This window comes from Nerophis lumbriciformis, linkage group LG15 (genome assembly GCF_033978685.3).
Source record: "Nerophis lumbriciformis linkage group LG15, RoL_Nlum_v2.1, whole genome shotgun sequence".
NCBI classification, from domain to species: domain Eukaryota; kingdom Metazoa; phylum Chordata; class Actinopteri; order Syngnathiformes; family Syngnathidae; genus Nerophis; species Nerophis lumbriciformis.
The window spans coordinates 19,833,128-19,850,000 of NC_084562.2; positions in this window are offsets into that span (position 1 = coordinate 19,833,128).

The following is a 16,873-nucleotide window of genomic DNA, read 5'->3' on the forward strand; positions in this document are numbered from 1 at the left end:
TATTAGCCTTAAGTAATATTCTAATTTTGTGACACACGGAATTTTGGATTTTCATTTGTTGCCACTTCAAATCATCAAAATTAAATGAAATAAACATTTGAATGCATCAGTCTGTGTGCAATGAATAAATATAATGTACAAGTTACATCTTTTGAATGCAATTACTGAAATAAATCAAGTTTTTCAAAATATTCTAATTTACTGGCTTTTACCTGTATATATATATGTATATATTTTTTTTATATATGTATGGACTATTTATATATATATATATATATATATATATATATATATATATATATATATATATATATATATACATATATGTGTACATATTATATTAATATAATGGATATATAATTAATAAATAACATAATTAGATATTACGACATTTGTAACATTACCTTTAGTCCACTGTGAGTGCTTCACTGCTTGTTTCCCGGTCAAGTGCTTGAACCGGTGTCGAGTCGGCAACCGGGCTTGACGTCACGTACAAAAAAGTTATCAAAATAGGGCACCGTTTGATTTGACATAAATCGGTACTCAGTAGTACCTGTAAAATAAACGAATTTGGTAGCCATCCCTAATCTTTCTCATTCAGCATTGTTTGATATTCTCGCCATTTGTCGTCAGGACGGAAAGTGGAAACAAACCCTCTATTTTTGACTATTTTGTTTGCTGTTGCTGGAGTAGGAACACGCTGATCTAAGGAAACGTCATGCCCTGTCGAGGCAAAGGAACTTTAGTCGCCGTTACAGCAGATTAGAATCATAATAGGTGTCCTTTCATGTTGTAGGATGAAGGCATAATGCGAAGGTGATTTGCATCGCAGTCGTCTCTCTTCTCAGCGTACAAAACATAACAACAACCAAACACACACCTGAACAAAAGAAGTCTGCTCTCGACATGAACCTGCTTACTTACTGGGAGAAACCTTCCTCTCTTTTTCTTAACACCGCACTGCTGAGGCTGCTCTTTCTTTTGGAAATCAGCTGGTTGTGGCTTTGGTGCTCATCTTCCTCCCACAGTCCAAAAACAGGCATGCTCACTTTCTGTCATTGGAGACTCGAAATTAGGGGTGTCCAAACACAGAAAAGTCCATTTTGATATTATATTATATCATAATACAATATACATATATATTTTTTAACCTTTAGGAGTTTGGTCCCAAAAGGGTCTGGGTCATAAAAATGTTGAACATAAGTCACATATATATTTTTTCAATGCTTAAATCTCTAGATCAACATCAGATCTGACTATATAAAGTGTTTATTTCATTTTTTGTATGTTTTTTACCCTTTTTTTTAATTAAAGGAAACACTGGTTTTTTAGTGGCAAAAATGCAAAATATGCAAATTCCCCCAAAATAAATCTAAAGGGTAACATTTGTTTTGATGTGAAGTAGTTGGAGCCCTAATTAAATAGGACAATAAATTCATAACAACGTTAATTGCCTTCTTTTTCCTCTTCTCTCGAGCAATGACAGTTTTAACAAAAAAATTAATCTTACTAAATTATTGACATCTAAAGAGGCCCCACTTACAAAAATGTTAAACATATGTTATATATTAGATTTTTTTTTTTAACTTTCAATGATTGAATCTCTAGATCAACTTCAGATCATTCTGTCGATTATATTTTTTGTAGTATTTTTTTGTTTGTTTTATCCCTTGTTTGTCATAGAAAACTTTGTTTGAAAGTACTTTGAAATAATAGCACAGTATTGACTTATATGATCTGCGATGAGGTGGCGACTTGTCCAGGGTGTACCCCGCCTTCTGCCCGATTGTAGCTGAGATAGGCTCCAGCACCCCCCCTGACCCGAAGGGCATAAACGGTAGAAAATGGATGGATGGATGGATAAATTACTTATATGATACAATCCAAACAACCTTCCCTAGTCATGGTGCAAAAAAACCAAAAACGTCGAAACACCCCAAAAAAATTGCAAAAATAAACTTTGATTTCAATGACAAAAATACAAAATAGGCAATATTTACCCCACACCAAAAAAAAATCAAAGTGGAATAATTGATGTGAAGTAATTGGAGCCTTAAATTGGTCAATAATTCATAATATTGACTTTGAGTCATTATTATTTGTTGAGCAATTACCACTTTAAAGTAAAAACAAACAAACAACAAAAACAGCCTACATAGCAGCTTTGTTTGTTTGTTTTCTTTTTTTAAATTATTATAATCAGTCCAACAAAATAACACATAATGAGATATAATAATACAATTACAATTTCAAACCAATCCCAGCCCAGCAACACTCCAAAAAGCAATCATCAAAGCAATTGAGAAGACACACAAACATGATATATGAAATAATAGCACAGTATTGACTTATATGATACAATCCAAACAACCTTCCCTAGTCATGGTGCAAAAATAAAAACAATTGGAACCAATACAACACACATGGTCACACATAACACAATCTGCTCACTGAACTTTGTGGATATTATGAAAAACATCCAAACACCATACAAAAATTCAAAATTAAACTTTTTTTCCATGACAAAAACACAAAATATGCAAAAGAAAAAAATCAAAGTGGAATAATTAATGTGAAGTAATTGGAGCCTTAAATCGGTCAATAATTCATAATATTGATTTTGAGTCATTACTATTTGTTGCGCAATTACCGCTTTAAAGTAAAAAAAAAAAAAAAAAACAGCCTGCATGGCAGCTTTGTTTGTTTGTTTGTTTGTTTGTTTTGTTTTTATATTTAAATATTATAGTCAGTCCAACAAAATAACACATAATAATACAATTACAATTACAAACCAATCCCAGCCCAGCAACACTCCAGAGCAATCACCAGAGCAATTAAGAAGACACACAAACATGACACAAAAAATCCAAAGAGTCAAACAAAAATAAAAAACAGTATTATTTCGAATTCCAACATAACAGTGATTAAAAACATTTAAAAAACAAGAAAAAAAATATACTTTTATAATAACTCATTTACATAGCCATCAAAAAAAGGATACAAATAAGTCATTTTTAGGTTAATTTAATACTTAAAACACATTTAAATAATGGAGTCAATATTGCATGGCAACTTTGTGTCATTAGTCAAAATTGTTCAATTTCACCTGTATAATCTTTTATTTCACTTTTTTATGCTTTATTTTTGTAAAAACATTTTTAGAATATGCCGTTAAAAAAATCAGCTGCGGGCCGCAAATGGCCAACAAACGTTCACACTCACATTCACACATTACTGAGCGGGAGCTGAACCCACACTGCCTGCATGGAGGTCACGCCAGTCAAACACTACATCAGGCGATATACACTCAGAACTACCATGAATTGATTAACGTGGACCCCGACTTAAACAAGTTGAAAAATGTATTCGGGTGTTACCATTTAGTGATCAATTGTACGGAATATGTACTGTACTGTGCAATACTAATACAAGTTTAATTCATTCATTCATACACCCCAACCAGGGTCCTCAGACTGAGAGATGAGAGCACTGGAAAACAAGCCAAAAACCAGAGCTGGTAGCTCGTTAGTAGCCGCTAGTATTCTACAAAACCCAAAAACCAGTGAAGTTGGCGCGTTGTGTAATTCGGAAATAAAAATAGAATACAATGATTTGCAAATCATTTTCAAACCTATATTCGAATGAATAGACTGCAAAGACAAGATATTTAATGTTTAACTGAGAAACTGATTTTTTTTTTGCAAATAATCATTAACTTAGAATTTAATGGCAGCAACACATTGCAAAAAAGTTGGCACAGGGGCATTTTTACCACTGTATTACATGGCCTTTCTTTTTAACAACACTCAGTAAACCTTTGGTAACTGAGGAGACCCATTTTTGAAGGTTTTCAGGTGGAATTATTTCCCATACTTGCTTGATGTAATAAGCAGGGGCGTCCATGATGACGTTGCTTGGATGGCAACATATGTTGCTCCAAAACCTGTATGTACCTTTCAGCATTAATGGTGCCTTCACAGATGTGTAAGTTACCCATGCCTTGGGCACTAATACACCCCCATATCATCACAGATGCTGGCTTTTGAACTTTGCGCCTAGAACAATCCGCAGTTTCCAAAAACAATTTGAAATGTGGACTCGTCAGACCACAGAACACTTTCACGTTTCTGGGTGTTGTTGATAAATGGCTTTGGCTTTGCATAGTAGAGTTATAACTTGCACTTACAGATGTAGCGACCAACTGTAGTTACTGACAGTGGTTTTCTGAAGTGCTCCTGAGCCCACGTGGTGATATCCTTTACATGCTGATGATATATATATATATATATATATATATATATATATATATATATATATATATATATATATATATACATACATATATGTATGTGTATATGTATATATGTATATATATATATATATGTGTATTTGTATGTATGTATATATATATATATATATATATATATATATATATATATATATATATATATATATATATATATATATACTGCAAATACCATCGCACAGCAGGAGCGGGATGAAGTCTCTACACATGTTTGCACTAAGTGCAACAGGGACTGTCACTCAAGAATTGGCTTGTACAGCCATGCTAGGCGTTGTCAACAAACATGAATGTACCGTATCAACAAAACATCAAGTTAAAATTTGAAAATGATAATTAAATATGTGCATTGTATAATTACAACACTCATTAAAACTGAAAAGATATTACTAATAATTGACTAAAATAGGAAGACAAAACTATTTAAATAAAAAAAACAAAAAACTATTAATAATAATTAAAGTACCATTACAAATTTGATTTTTTTTTTAAAATAAATTAAATAAAAAAATTAAACATCAAATCGAAGTAAGTGTCTGACACAAGAGCGTAAATTAGCATGGTCATCTGTGACTAAGCTGCCAAAGAGATATATATATATATATATATATATATATATATATATATATATATATATATATATATATATATATATATATATATATATATATATATATATATATATATATATATATATATATATATAGACAATTCATATGTATGTGTACATATTATATTAATATAATGGATATATAATTAATAAGTAACATATTAAGAGTACATGAAAGTTTGACTTCTCCCTTGTTTATTTCCATAGTGACTTCTTAAACCTTTTGTAATCAATCAGAAATATCAAGCAGCAAAAATGTGCCCAACATGGATAAATGTGGAGAGAGTGTTCATTGAGCAGGTTAACTTTTTGTGTTGTTTGCATATTTTTTTTGTGCGCCATGACTAGGGAAGGTTGTTTGGAATTAGTCATATAAGTGAATGCTGTGCTCCGTTCCACGATTGCATTGGTCTCAATGTGCAATGACAATAAAGGCCTATTACATGGTCACTTCAACTCACAATTCATGGTCATTGTCTTGATTCACTCACATCTCTGTCAGATATAAATATTAATTTGGAAACACCCCTGCGGGCCGGATTCCTTATTAATCTCATGACGTCTGACGACACCCCTGCCTTAAACCATATGAGAACCTTATAATCGGGGTTAATAACATGATACCTCCAAACAGAAAAAAAATATTGGTCCCGAGCCTACAAGCAATATATTAATAGACTTTTAGTTAGGACCTCACCCTTCCAGATCTTATTAGTCTGGGTTACATAAAGACGCGACTCCGCTGATGACCCTTTTTCACAGTACATTAACACAGTGGAAAGACAGCTTTAGAGCGTTTCCACTCACAATTCCATTCCTGCGCCGCGATGCACTTACAAGACCCGCGCGGACCTCTGGTGAATTGCCAGAGCAACCGTAGCGTGTATATGGAGCGTGTTGGCCATGGGCAGCCGGAGATGCATGTGTAATTCTGGAGCAGCAATTTCTGGGCAAAAAGTACACCAAAGTGTCAAGATGGAACTACAAAGGTTCCGGTGAGTGGATATTGAGTGGCTGTCAGCCAGTGGAAAATGAGAAGGGAAATGCGGCGGCGAGGGTGTATTGCTTTTTGAAGGGGTAGAATCCGCTTGAATACATAGCACTGTGTTTCTCTTCTAAACTGTTCTCAAGGGAGGTTCTTCAAGGCGACGTTCAGAAAGTACGTACAACTTCTGATACGTTCTTCCCTGCCAGGGATGGCCGTCGGAAGTTAATCGCATTAGCGGTTCGGCTCGGTTGTTTACGCCAGAAGCCCCTTCCTGATGACGCCCGGAATCGAACGCATCAAAAGGCAGAAGTTGTGTACCGTTACGCCCCCAGGGATCGTTAAGCATTTCTGATTAAAGGCTGTTTAAGGTACGTGAACATGGATTTACTTCAGCAAACTCATGGATGAATTGTGCTTGGCAGAGTAGTTTTCATGCAAAATACTTTGGACTTTTACTTTTTTACTTTGTTACACTGGTTTTAATTCCGATCTCAACATTTATTTATGTCATCATGACCCCAACTGCAAAAAGTCAGTGTTCAAAAACAAGAAAAAAAATTAAATAAAATTAGGGGTATTTTATTTGAACTAAGCACAAACAATAGAACAAGAAAAAATTTGGCTTGTCAAGACTTTCCATAACAAGTAAAACTAGAGCGCAATTTTGAGTTTTGGGGTTTGGTTTTTTGATTAGATCGCAAAAAAAAAAAAAAATGTAAATTAGGGGTATTTTATTTGAACTAAGCACAAGCAATAGAACAAGAAAAAATTTGGCTTGTCAGGACTTTCCATAACAAGTAAAACTAGAGCGCAATTTTGAGTTTTGGGGTTTGGTTTTTTGATTAGATCGCAAAAAAAAAAAAATTTAAATTAGGGGTATTTTATTTGAACTAAGCACAAGCAATAGAACAAGAAAAAATTTGGCTTGTCAGGACTTTCCATAACAAGTAAAACTAGAGCGCAATTTTGAGTTTTGGGGTTTGGTTTTTTGATTAGATCGCAAAAAAAAAAAAAATTTAAATTAGGGGTATTTTATTTGAACTAAGCACAAGCAATAGAACAAGAACAAATTTGGCTTGTCAGGACTCTCCATAACAAGTAAAACTAGAGCGCAATTTTGAGTTTTGGGGTTTGGTTTTTTGATTAGGTCGCAAAAATGTTTTTATTAAAATTAGGGGTATTTTATTTGAACTAAGCACAAACAATAGAACAAGAAAATTTGGCTTGTCAAGACTTTCCATAACAAGTAAAACTAGAGCGCAATTTGGAGTTTTGGGGTTTGGTTTTTTGATTAGATCGCAATTTTCGCCAGTCCTGATGTGTGTGTCCAATTTGGTGAGTTTTGAAGCATGTTAAGGGGGTCAAATTACAGCTCAAAGAGGCGGCGGTATAATAATAATAATAAAGAATAATAATAATAAAACCCTAGAAATTCAATAGGGTCCTCTGTCCCAAAGGGACATTCGGTCCCTAATTAGCTAACCTCAATGAATCCAAAAATACCTTAAAATAAGTATATTCTCACTAATAACAACTCTACTACTATATGAGTACGTATTTTCTATTGTTTCATTGAAAATAAAACAGCAAAGTCCATTTGGCTGTCATCTGTTTTAATATGAGACACAATTGGGTCAAAGTCATGTTTTTTTTTTCATGCTTGAAATAAGAAATTATTACTTTAAAAAAGTAGTTTTATACTTGTGAGTGTTGATGACACAGCTTTGCATCAGTTGATATTCTAGTTTCAAGCATGTTTTACTCAATATAGGTCATCAAATCTCAGCAACAAGCTGTAATATCTTCCTGAGTTAATTTAGGACCAAAACGCTTCATTTAGTCATTTTGTGTTAAACCTGCAAGGAAAAAGCAGAGTGCGGCATTTTAGTCCATTTTGCCAACTCAAAATTAGTCCCAAGAACTCTACAGACCAGCTGTGAAAAAAGGAGGCAATCGCCGTGGAGCTAAAAAAAAAAGCATGTGTATGAAAGCATCGGCAAAGCGGGCTTTAATTGTGATGAGACAGATTTTTGGGGGAAAATTATGCCAGAGAAGACTTATTCCACAGACAGGAAAATAGATTACTTTTCCTTTAGTGGCACACGGGTTCTTCCGCCTTCCTTTCTCTTCAGCTCCTTGCTGATGTTAATGAAAGTACATTTTATAGATCATATATATATATATATATATATATATATATATATATATATATATATATATATATATATATATATATATATACACTGTATAATTACTTGCCATACAGCCGTAGATGATATCTGTCTATTACCTGACTGCTTCTATGTTAGCTACCTCTCTTTGTTTATAATGTGTATGTGGATCTACTCTCTATTTTATGCTGCCCTTATTTCTTTCTGCAGCTGTTACATATACTGTAGTATTGTACATGGTAATTGTTATATATTGTCTATATTATATAAAAATATAATATAATATAATAATATTATATATTATACACTGTATATATAATATGTTAAAATTACATACATGTTATATTTTATATTGCTGCCACGGTACATTTCTAGTCGACTTCATACCTGCGTTATCCTTTCCATCCTTACACTTTCCATCCTTTGTAACTGAGCTACTGTGTGGAACAATTTCCCTTGTGGATCAATAAAGTTTGTCTGAGTCTCAGTTTTATTTTTTCAAATGTTTATCATAGTAGCAATATGGCTTTTAAAGTTGAGGATTTTTTGTGATTTCTGATTGTTTGTGAGGGCGCCATAATAACTTATGTGTGTGTGCGGGTGTTGTTATTATTATTGTGTTTGTTATTAAATAGAATGTTGTTATGTCTGTTTGATATACAGTACTGTATACTTTATATTGTGTTCTCCCTTAGTTATGTTTTCAGCACCCCTGGGTTTGTGTTTCTTGGTTGCCATGGGTGCTGATTATTTTCAACTGCCTCTAATTAGTGTTCGGGGCGCTCACCTGCCTTTCGCCACTGGCTGTTTTGTTTGCCTCCCGCAACAGTTACGATTGATGATTTTTGCGTTCGTGTTCTTGTTTTCGATGCTAAACCTTTTTCATAGTTTTGCTATAGCTTCCCATGCCATCGGCACGCTTTTCCTGTATTTTTGAATTCTTGATTGATTCATGAAAATATACTGCAGTATTGTACATGGTAATTGTTATATATTGTATATATTATATAAAAATATAATATAATATAATAATATAATATATCAGTATATATTATATACTGTATATATAATATATAAATATTACATATATGTTATATTTTATATTGCTACTATGGTACATTTCTAGTCGACTTCATACCTGCGTTATCCTTTCCATCCTTACACTTTCCATCCTTTGCAACTGATCTACTGTGTGGAACAATTTCCCTTGTGGATCAATAAAGTTTGTTTGAGTCTAAGTTTTATTTTTTCAAATGTTTATCATAGTAGCAATATGGCTGTTAAAGTTGAGGATTTTTTGTGATTTCTGATTGTTTGTGAGGGCGCCATAGAAACTTATGTGTGTGTCCGGGTGTTGCTATTGTGTTTGTTATTAAATAGAAAGTTGTTATGTCTGTTTGATATACAGTACTGTATACTTTATATTTTGTTCTCCGTTATGTTTTCAGCACCCCTGGGTTTCTGTTTCTTGGTTGCCATGGGTGCTGATTATTTTCAACTGTCTCTAATTAGTGTTCGGGGCGCTCACCTGCCTTTCGCCACTGGCTGTTTTGTTTGCTTTCCGCAAAAGTTACGATTGCTGATTTTTGTGTTCGTGTTCTTGTTTTCGATGCTAAACCTTTCCATAGTTTTGCTATAGCTTCCCATGCTATCGGCACACTTTTCCTGTATTTTTGAATTCTTGATTGATTTATGAAAATAAATCATCTTTCTTACCTGCGCACTGATTCCGGAGGTCCGTCTGCATCTTGGGGAAAGGATCCGCACATTAACATGCGACCCACCTGTAACACAAAGTGTCCAAACCTCCACTAAAACATGGACTTTTGTCGAGACTGGAACCAATTATTCACATTTACATTGTTTCTTATGGAGAAATTTGTCGATTTATGAACCCTCTTCAATTAAGTTCGAAAGGCAATTTGCAGACAATTGAGTACATTGCATTGAAAAAGGCAAAATGCGTTCACTGAATCATGAATATCTACTGCACATATCATGAGGCCGAGCAGTGTACCGTAGTTGAGAAGCCATGCTGGGACCGAATAGACACATCCAGTCATCCATCTGCGCCGCCACTTTAAGAGCCAATATAGAATTATCGCAATATTCAACAAAGTTATGCAGCTCTCACTCAGCGGGAAGTAAATGGCTTTGAATTGACCATTACGATCCAAAACCACATGCTTAGAGTCTCTGGAGCAGCAGGCAGGAAAGGGACTATAGCGATATACCGTGTCATATGGAGAGCCACACAGCTGAAAGCAAAAATTCTTATGGAAAGAGTTAGCTAATTATATACCTGTCAGCCGTACTGTTTTAATCGTGAAACTTCCAAACTCGTGCCCGATTGAGATCATTTCCAAAGAGTACTTTACGCCGTATGTGTCACTGTCCGTGGTGCTGAATGACACCTCTCAGACAGGGGCTTAATGTTAACATTCCAATAATAACACCGAATCTCACTCTTGATTTTAGTGGTATTCAATAATGATATCTAATCTACTCACAGTGTAACAGGATACATCTTGACAAATGATGTTGATCACAAAGATTATTATGAAGGCTCAGGTCAGTCTGATTACCAAATAAATACTCATCAAATATACCGCAGAAGCTTTACCTACAATTAGCCAATGCTGAAATAAAAAATAAAAATCTAACTGAATTAATAATAAATAATGAATGTTTCTTAAAAAAAACTGTCGATAAAATTAAAGTGTAAATTAAAATACAGCTTCACCGCTTTAGTCTTATTTTTTTGCACTTAAGACACTTTTTTATGACTTTCGTTTCAGACTTCTTCTGTTTGATATTCACACAATAATATAAATATGATATGGTATCGGATTTATATCGGTATCGACCAAACTCAAAAGTTGTCATATCGGTATTGTACCAGAAGTGAAAAAGTTATATCGGGACAACCCTAATAATATTTAAATATTTTCCAAGCTGTACACTGACTACTCTTAGCTACATTACATCAAATTACACATGACTATCTTGGCGACCTTTGAGAAAAATACTGACATTGGTTGCTCACTTTTGAAAGATACTGTTTATCATCATTTATTTCTTTGGTCTAAGGTTGTCTAAATAATGGGAAGTGACTTCAATTTAACAATGTATTCTCCAAATAGTACAAACAATAACAATACCAGCGCTCTGAAAAGAGAGTCGAGCTATCTAAAGGTAGGAGCAATCTCTAAAATGGTCCCCCATCTCTCATGCTGTTTATCCTCCTCAGTTGCCTTCCCCTCGACAGGTATCGAAACTGAAAGTTAACTTAAAATAAAATAGGTGTGTATGGTCCAGCAGAACGAAGGCCAATCCAATACATGTGAGAACATGTTCCTTATTTATAACTCAATAATATTAATTTAAAAAAAAATGCATTAATAAGGTGTATATGTGAATAATTGCCACTACATCTTTAACATTGGCTTTTAGATTGTTGGCAATAATTTTATTATAATTATGTTATTTTTATTTTATTTTTTTAAACCTTATTTAATATTATAATTTCTAAAGGTAGGAGCAATCTCTAAAATGGTCCCCCATCTCTCATGCTGTTTATCCTCCTCAGTTGCCTTCCCCTCGACAGGTATCGAAACTGAAAGTTAACTTAAAATAAAATAGGTGTGTATCGTCCAGCAGAACAAAGGCCAATCCAATACATGTGGGAACATGTTCCTTTTTTATAACTCAATAATATTAATTAAAAAAAAAATGCATTAATAAGGTGTATATGTGAAATATTGCCACTAAATCTTTAACATTGGCTTTTAGATTGTTGGCAATAATTGTATTATAATTATGTTATTTTTATTTTATTTTTTTAAACTTTATTTAATATTATAATTTCTAAAGGTAGGAGCAATCTCTAAAATGGTCCCCCATCTCTCATGCTGTTTATCCTCCTCGGTTGCCTTCCCCTCGACAGGTATCGAAACTGAAAGTTAACTTAAAATAAAATAGGTTTGTATCGTCCAGCAGAACAAAGGCCAATCCAATACACGTGAGAACATGTTCCGTATTTATAACTCACTAATATAAATCAAAAAATATGCATCAATAAGGTGTATATGTGAAATATTGCCACTACATCTTTAACATTGGCTTTTAGATTGTTGGCAATAATTATATTATAATTATGTAATTTTTTTAATTTATTTTTTATTTCATATTATAATTTCTAAAGGTAGGAGCAATCTCTAAAATGGTCCCCCATCTCTCATGCTGTTTATCCTCCTCGGTTGCCTTCCCCTCGAGAGGTATCGAAACTGAAAGTTAACTTAAAATAAAACAGGTGTGTATCGTCCAGCAGAACGAAGGCCAATCCAATACATGTGGGAACATGTTCCTTATTTATAACTCAATAATATTAATTTAAAAAAAATGCATTAATAAGGTGTGTATGTGAAATATTGTTTTACGCATGCAGCATCATATTGCCACTACATCTTTAACATTGGCTTTTAGATTGTTAGCAATAATTTTATTATAATTATGTTCTTTTTATTTTTATTCTTTTATTTATTTATTATTATAATTTCTAAAGGTAGGAGCAATCTCTAAAATGGTCCCCCATTTCTCATGCTGTTTATCCTCCTCGGTTGCCTTCCCCTCGACAGGTATCGAAACTGAAAGTTAACTTAAAATAAAATAGGTGTGTATCGTCTAGCAGAACGAAGGCCAATCCAATACATGTGAGAACATGTTCCATATTTAAAACTCAATAATATTTATTTAAAAAATGCATTAATAAGGTGTATATGTGAAATATTGCCAATACATCTTTAACATTGGCTTTTAGATTGTTAGCAATATTGTATTATAATTATGTTATTTTAATTTAATTTTTTTAAACTTTATTTAAGATTATAATTTCTAAAGGTAGGAGCAATCTCTAAAATGGTCCCCCATCTCTCATGCTGTTTATCCTCCTCAGTTGCCTTCCCCTCGACAGGTATCAAAACTGAAAGTTAACTTAAAATAAAATAGGTGTGTATCGTCCAGCAGAACGAAGGCCAATCCAATACATGTGAAAACATGTTCCATATTTATAACTCAATAATATTAATTAAAATAAATGCATTAATAAGGTGTATATATGAAATATTGCCACTACATCTTTAACATTGGCTTTTAGATTGTTAGCAATAATTTTATTATAATTATGTTTTTTAAAAAAAAATTTTTTATTTGTTATTATAAAAAATGGCCCCCCCGTCTCTCATGGTTTTATCCTCCTAGGGTTGCCTTCCCCTCGACAGGAATCGAAACCGAAAGTTAACTTAAAATAAAATGTTTATTTATCGTTCTGCAGAACGAAGGCCAATCCAATACATGTGAGAACATGTTCCATATTTATAACTCAAAAATATTAATAAAACAATATGCATTAATAAGGTGTATATGTAAAATATTTTTTTACGCATACAGCATCATATTTCCACTACATCTTTAACATTGGCTTTTAGATTGTTAGCAATACTTTTATTATAATTATGTTGTTTTTATTTTTATTTTTTTATTTAAATTGTATTTTTTCTTATTATAATTTGTAAAGGTAGGAGCAATCTCTAAAGTGGTCCCCCGTCTCTCATGTTGTTTAATCTCCTCGGTTGCCTTCCCCTCGACAGTTATCGAAACTGAAAGTTAACTTAAAATAAAATAGGTGTGTATCATGTCGCAGAACGAAGGCCGATCCAAAGGTGTTCTGTCCTGCCTAAAGGTGGGAAATATTCCTCTAACACAAACATGGAGTTAAAACAATACACCATAAAAATAGGTCAAATAAAAGGTGAGTCAATGTAAAAGTATACTTTTTGAAGAATATCAAACTGTTTTGTGTATGTAGTTATTTTGGCGTGCTGATGCTGGTGGTGGAATCTTATGCACCAGTACACATTTTCACTCCTGAATGACCACACTGGGACTGGTTGCACACAAAAAGCAGCACAACAACGTCCCGAAATTGAATAATGGATGCTTTGCTTTGTTTGGTTAGTCCGTGTAGGAAAGCATGATGACATCACAGGCCATGGATGTACTGCAGGGGACTAAAATAAATTGTCTAAGTCTAAGTCTAATTCCACGCTCAATTTTTTTTTTTTTTACATGTACATTTCTTTACATTCCCCCCACAGTTTTTAGCAAGCAATTAGTAGTGCTATTTACCCCGCTAGCTATTAGCAGGGTTAGTTTTCCAGCTAGTGGTTAGCGAGGATAGTTATTCGGCTAGCTATTAGCGGGGCTAGTTATCCAGCTAGTGGTTATCAGGGCCAGTTATCCAGCTAGCAATTAGTGGTGCTAGTTATCCAGCTAGCTATTGGCAGGGCTAGTTATACAGCTAATAGTTAGCAGAGATATTTATTCAGCCAGCTATTAGTGGGGCTAGTTATCCAGCTAGTGATTATCGGGGTCAGTTATCCAGTTAGCTATTAGTGGGGCTAGTTATCTAGCTAGTGATTATCAGGGCCAGTTATCCAGCTAGCAATTAGTAGTGTTAGTTATCCAGCTAGCTATTAGCAGAGCTAGTTATACAGCTAATAGTTAGCAGTCATATTTATTCAGCTAACTATTAGTGGGGCTAGTTATACAGCTAATAGTTAGCAGACATATTTATCCAGTTAGCTATTAGTGGGGCGAGTTATCCAGCTAGTGATTATCGGGGCCAGTTATCCAGTTAGCTATTAGTGGGGCTAGTTATCCAGCTAGCTATTAGCAGGACTAGTTATACAGCTAATAGTTAGTAGATATATTTATTCAGCTAGCTACTAGCAGGGCTAGTTATCCAGCTAGTGATTATCAGGGCCAGTTATCCAGCTAGCAATTAGTGGTGCTAGTTATCCAGCTAGCTATTAGCAGGGCTAGTTATACAGCTAATAGTTAGCAGAGATATTTTTTCAGCTAGCTTCAGTTAGCAGGGCTAGGAAATTAGCGGGGCTAGTTATTCAGCTAGCTAATAGTGGAGCTAGTTATCCAGCTAGTGGTTAGCCAGGGTAGTTATTCAGCTAGTGGTTAGCGGGGCTAGTTATCCAGTTAGTGGTTAGCGGGGCTCGTTTCCAACTAGTAATTAGTGAGTGCTAGTTTCCAGCTAGTGACTAATGGGACTAGTTTCCAGCTAGCGATTAGTGAGGCTAGTTTGGAGATAGTGATTAGTGGGGCTAGTTTATAGCAAGCAATTAGCCCGGCTATTTTTTAGCTAACTATTAGCATGGCTAGTGTCCAGGTAGTGATTAGTGGGGCTGGTTACCCATCTAGCAATTAGCGAGTGTTTTCCAGCTAGCAATTGGCATGGCTAGTTTTTAGCTAGGTATTAGTGTGGCTTGTTTCCAGCTAGTGATTAACGGGGATAGTTATCCAGCTAGTGATTAGTGAGGCTAGTTTTTAGGCTAGCGATTAGTGAGGCTATTTTCCAGCTAGCAATCAGCGATGCTGGTGCTCCAGTTATCCATAGTGAAGCTAGTTTCCGTCTGGCGAGATTGTTTCCAGCTAGGGATTAACGGGGCTAGTTATCCAGTTAGTGATTAGTGGGGCTAGTTATCCAGCTAGTGATTATCAGGGCCAGTTATCCAGCTAGCAATTAGTGGTGCTAGTTATCCAGCTAGCTATTAGCAAGGCTAGTTATACAGCTAATAGTTAGCAGAGATATTTTTTCAGCTAGCTTCAGTTAGCAGGGCTAGGAAATTAGCGGGGCTAGTTATTCAGCTAGCTAATAGTGGAGCTAGTTATCCAGCTAGTGGTTAGCCAGGGTAGTTATTCAGCTAGTGGTTAGCGGGGATAGTTATCCAGTTAGTGGTTAGCGGGGCTTGTTTCCAACTAGTAATTAGTGAGTGCTAGTTTCCAGCTAGTGACTAATGTGACTAGTTTCCAGCTAGCGATTAGTGAGGCTAGTTTGGAGCTAGTGATTAGTGGGGCTAGTTTATAGCAAGCAATTAGCCCGGCTATTTTTTAGCTAACTATTAGCATGGCTAGTGTCCAGGTAGTGATTAGTGGGGCTGGTTACCCATCTAGCAATTAGCGAGTGTTTTCCAGCTGGCAATTAGCATGGCTAGTTTTTAGCTAGGTATTAGTGTGGCTTGTTTCCAGCTAGTGATTAATGGGGCTAGTTATCCAGCTAGTGATTAGTGAGGCTAGTTATCCAGCTAGCAATTAGCACGGCTGTTTTTTAGCTAGCCACTAGTACTGCTAGATTTTAACTAGCTATTAGCGGGGCTATTTTCCAGCTAGTGATTAGCGGGGCTAGTTTTCCAGCTTGCGATTAGTGAGGCTAGTTTTTAGGCTAGCGATTAGTGAGGCTATTTTCCAGCTAGCGATCAGCGATGCTGGTGCTCTAGTTATCCATAGCGAAGCTAGTTTCCGTCTGGCGAGATTGTTTCCAGCTAGGGATTAACGGGGCTAGTTATCCAGCTAGTGATTAGTGGGGCTAGGTATCCAGCTAGAAATTAGCGAATGCTAGTTTCCAGCTAGCAATTAGCACGGCTGGTTTTTAGCTAGCCATTAGCGCTGCTAGTTTTTAACTAGCTTTTAGCGGGGCTAGTTTCCAGGTAGTGATTAGGGCTGGTTACCCACCTAGCAATTAGTGAGGCTAATTTAAAGCTAGTGAGGCTATTTTACAGCTAGAAATTAGCGAATGCTAGTTTCCAGCTAGCAATTAGCACGGCTGGTTTTTAGCTAGCCATTAGCGCTGCTAGTTTTTAACTAGCTATTAGCGGGGCTAGTTTCCAGGTAGTGATTAGTGGGGCTGGTTACCCACCTAGCAATTAGCAAGTGCTTTCCAGCTAGCAATT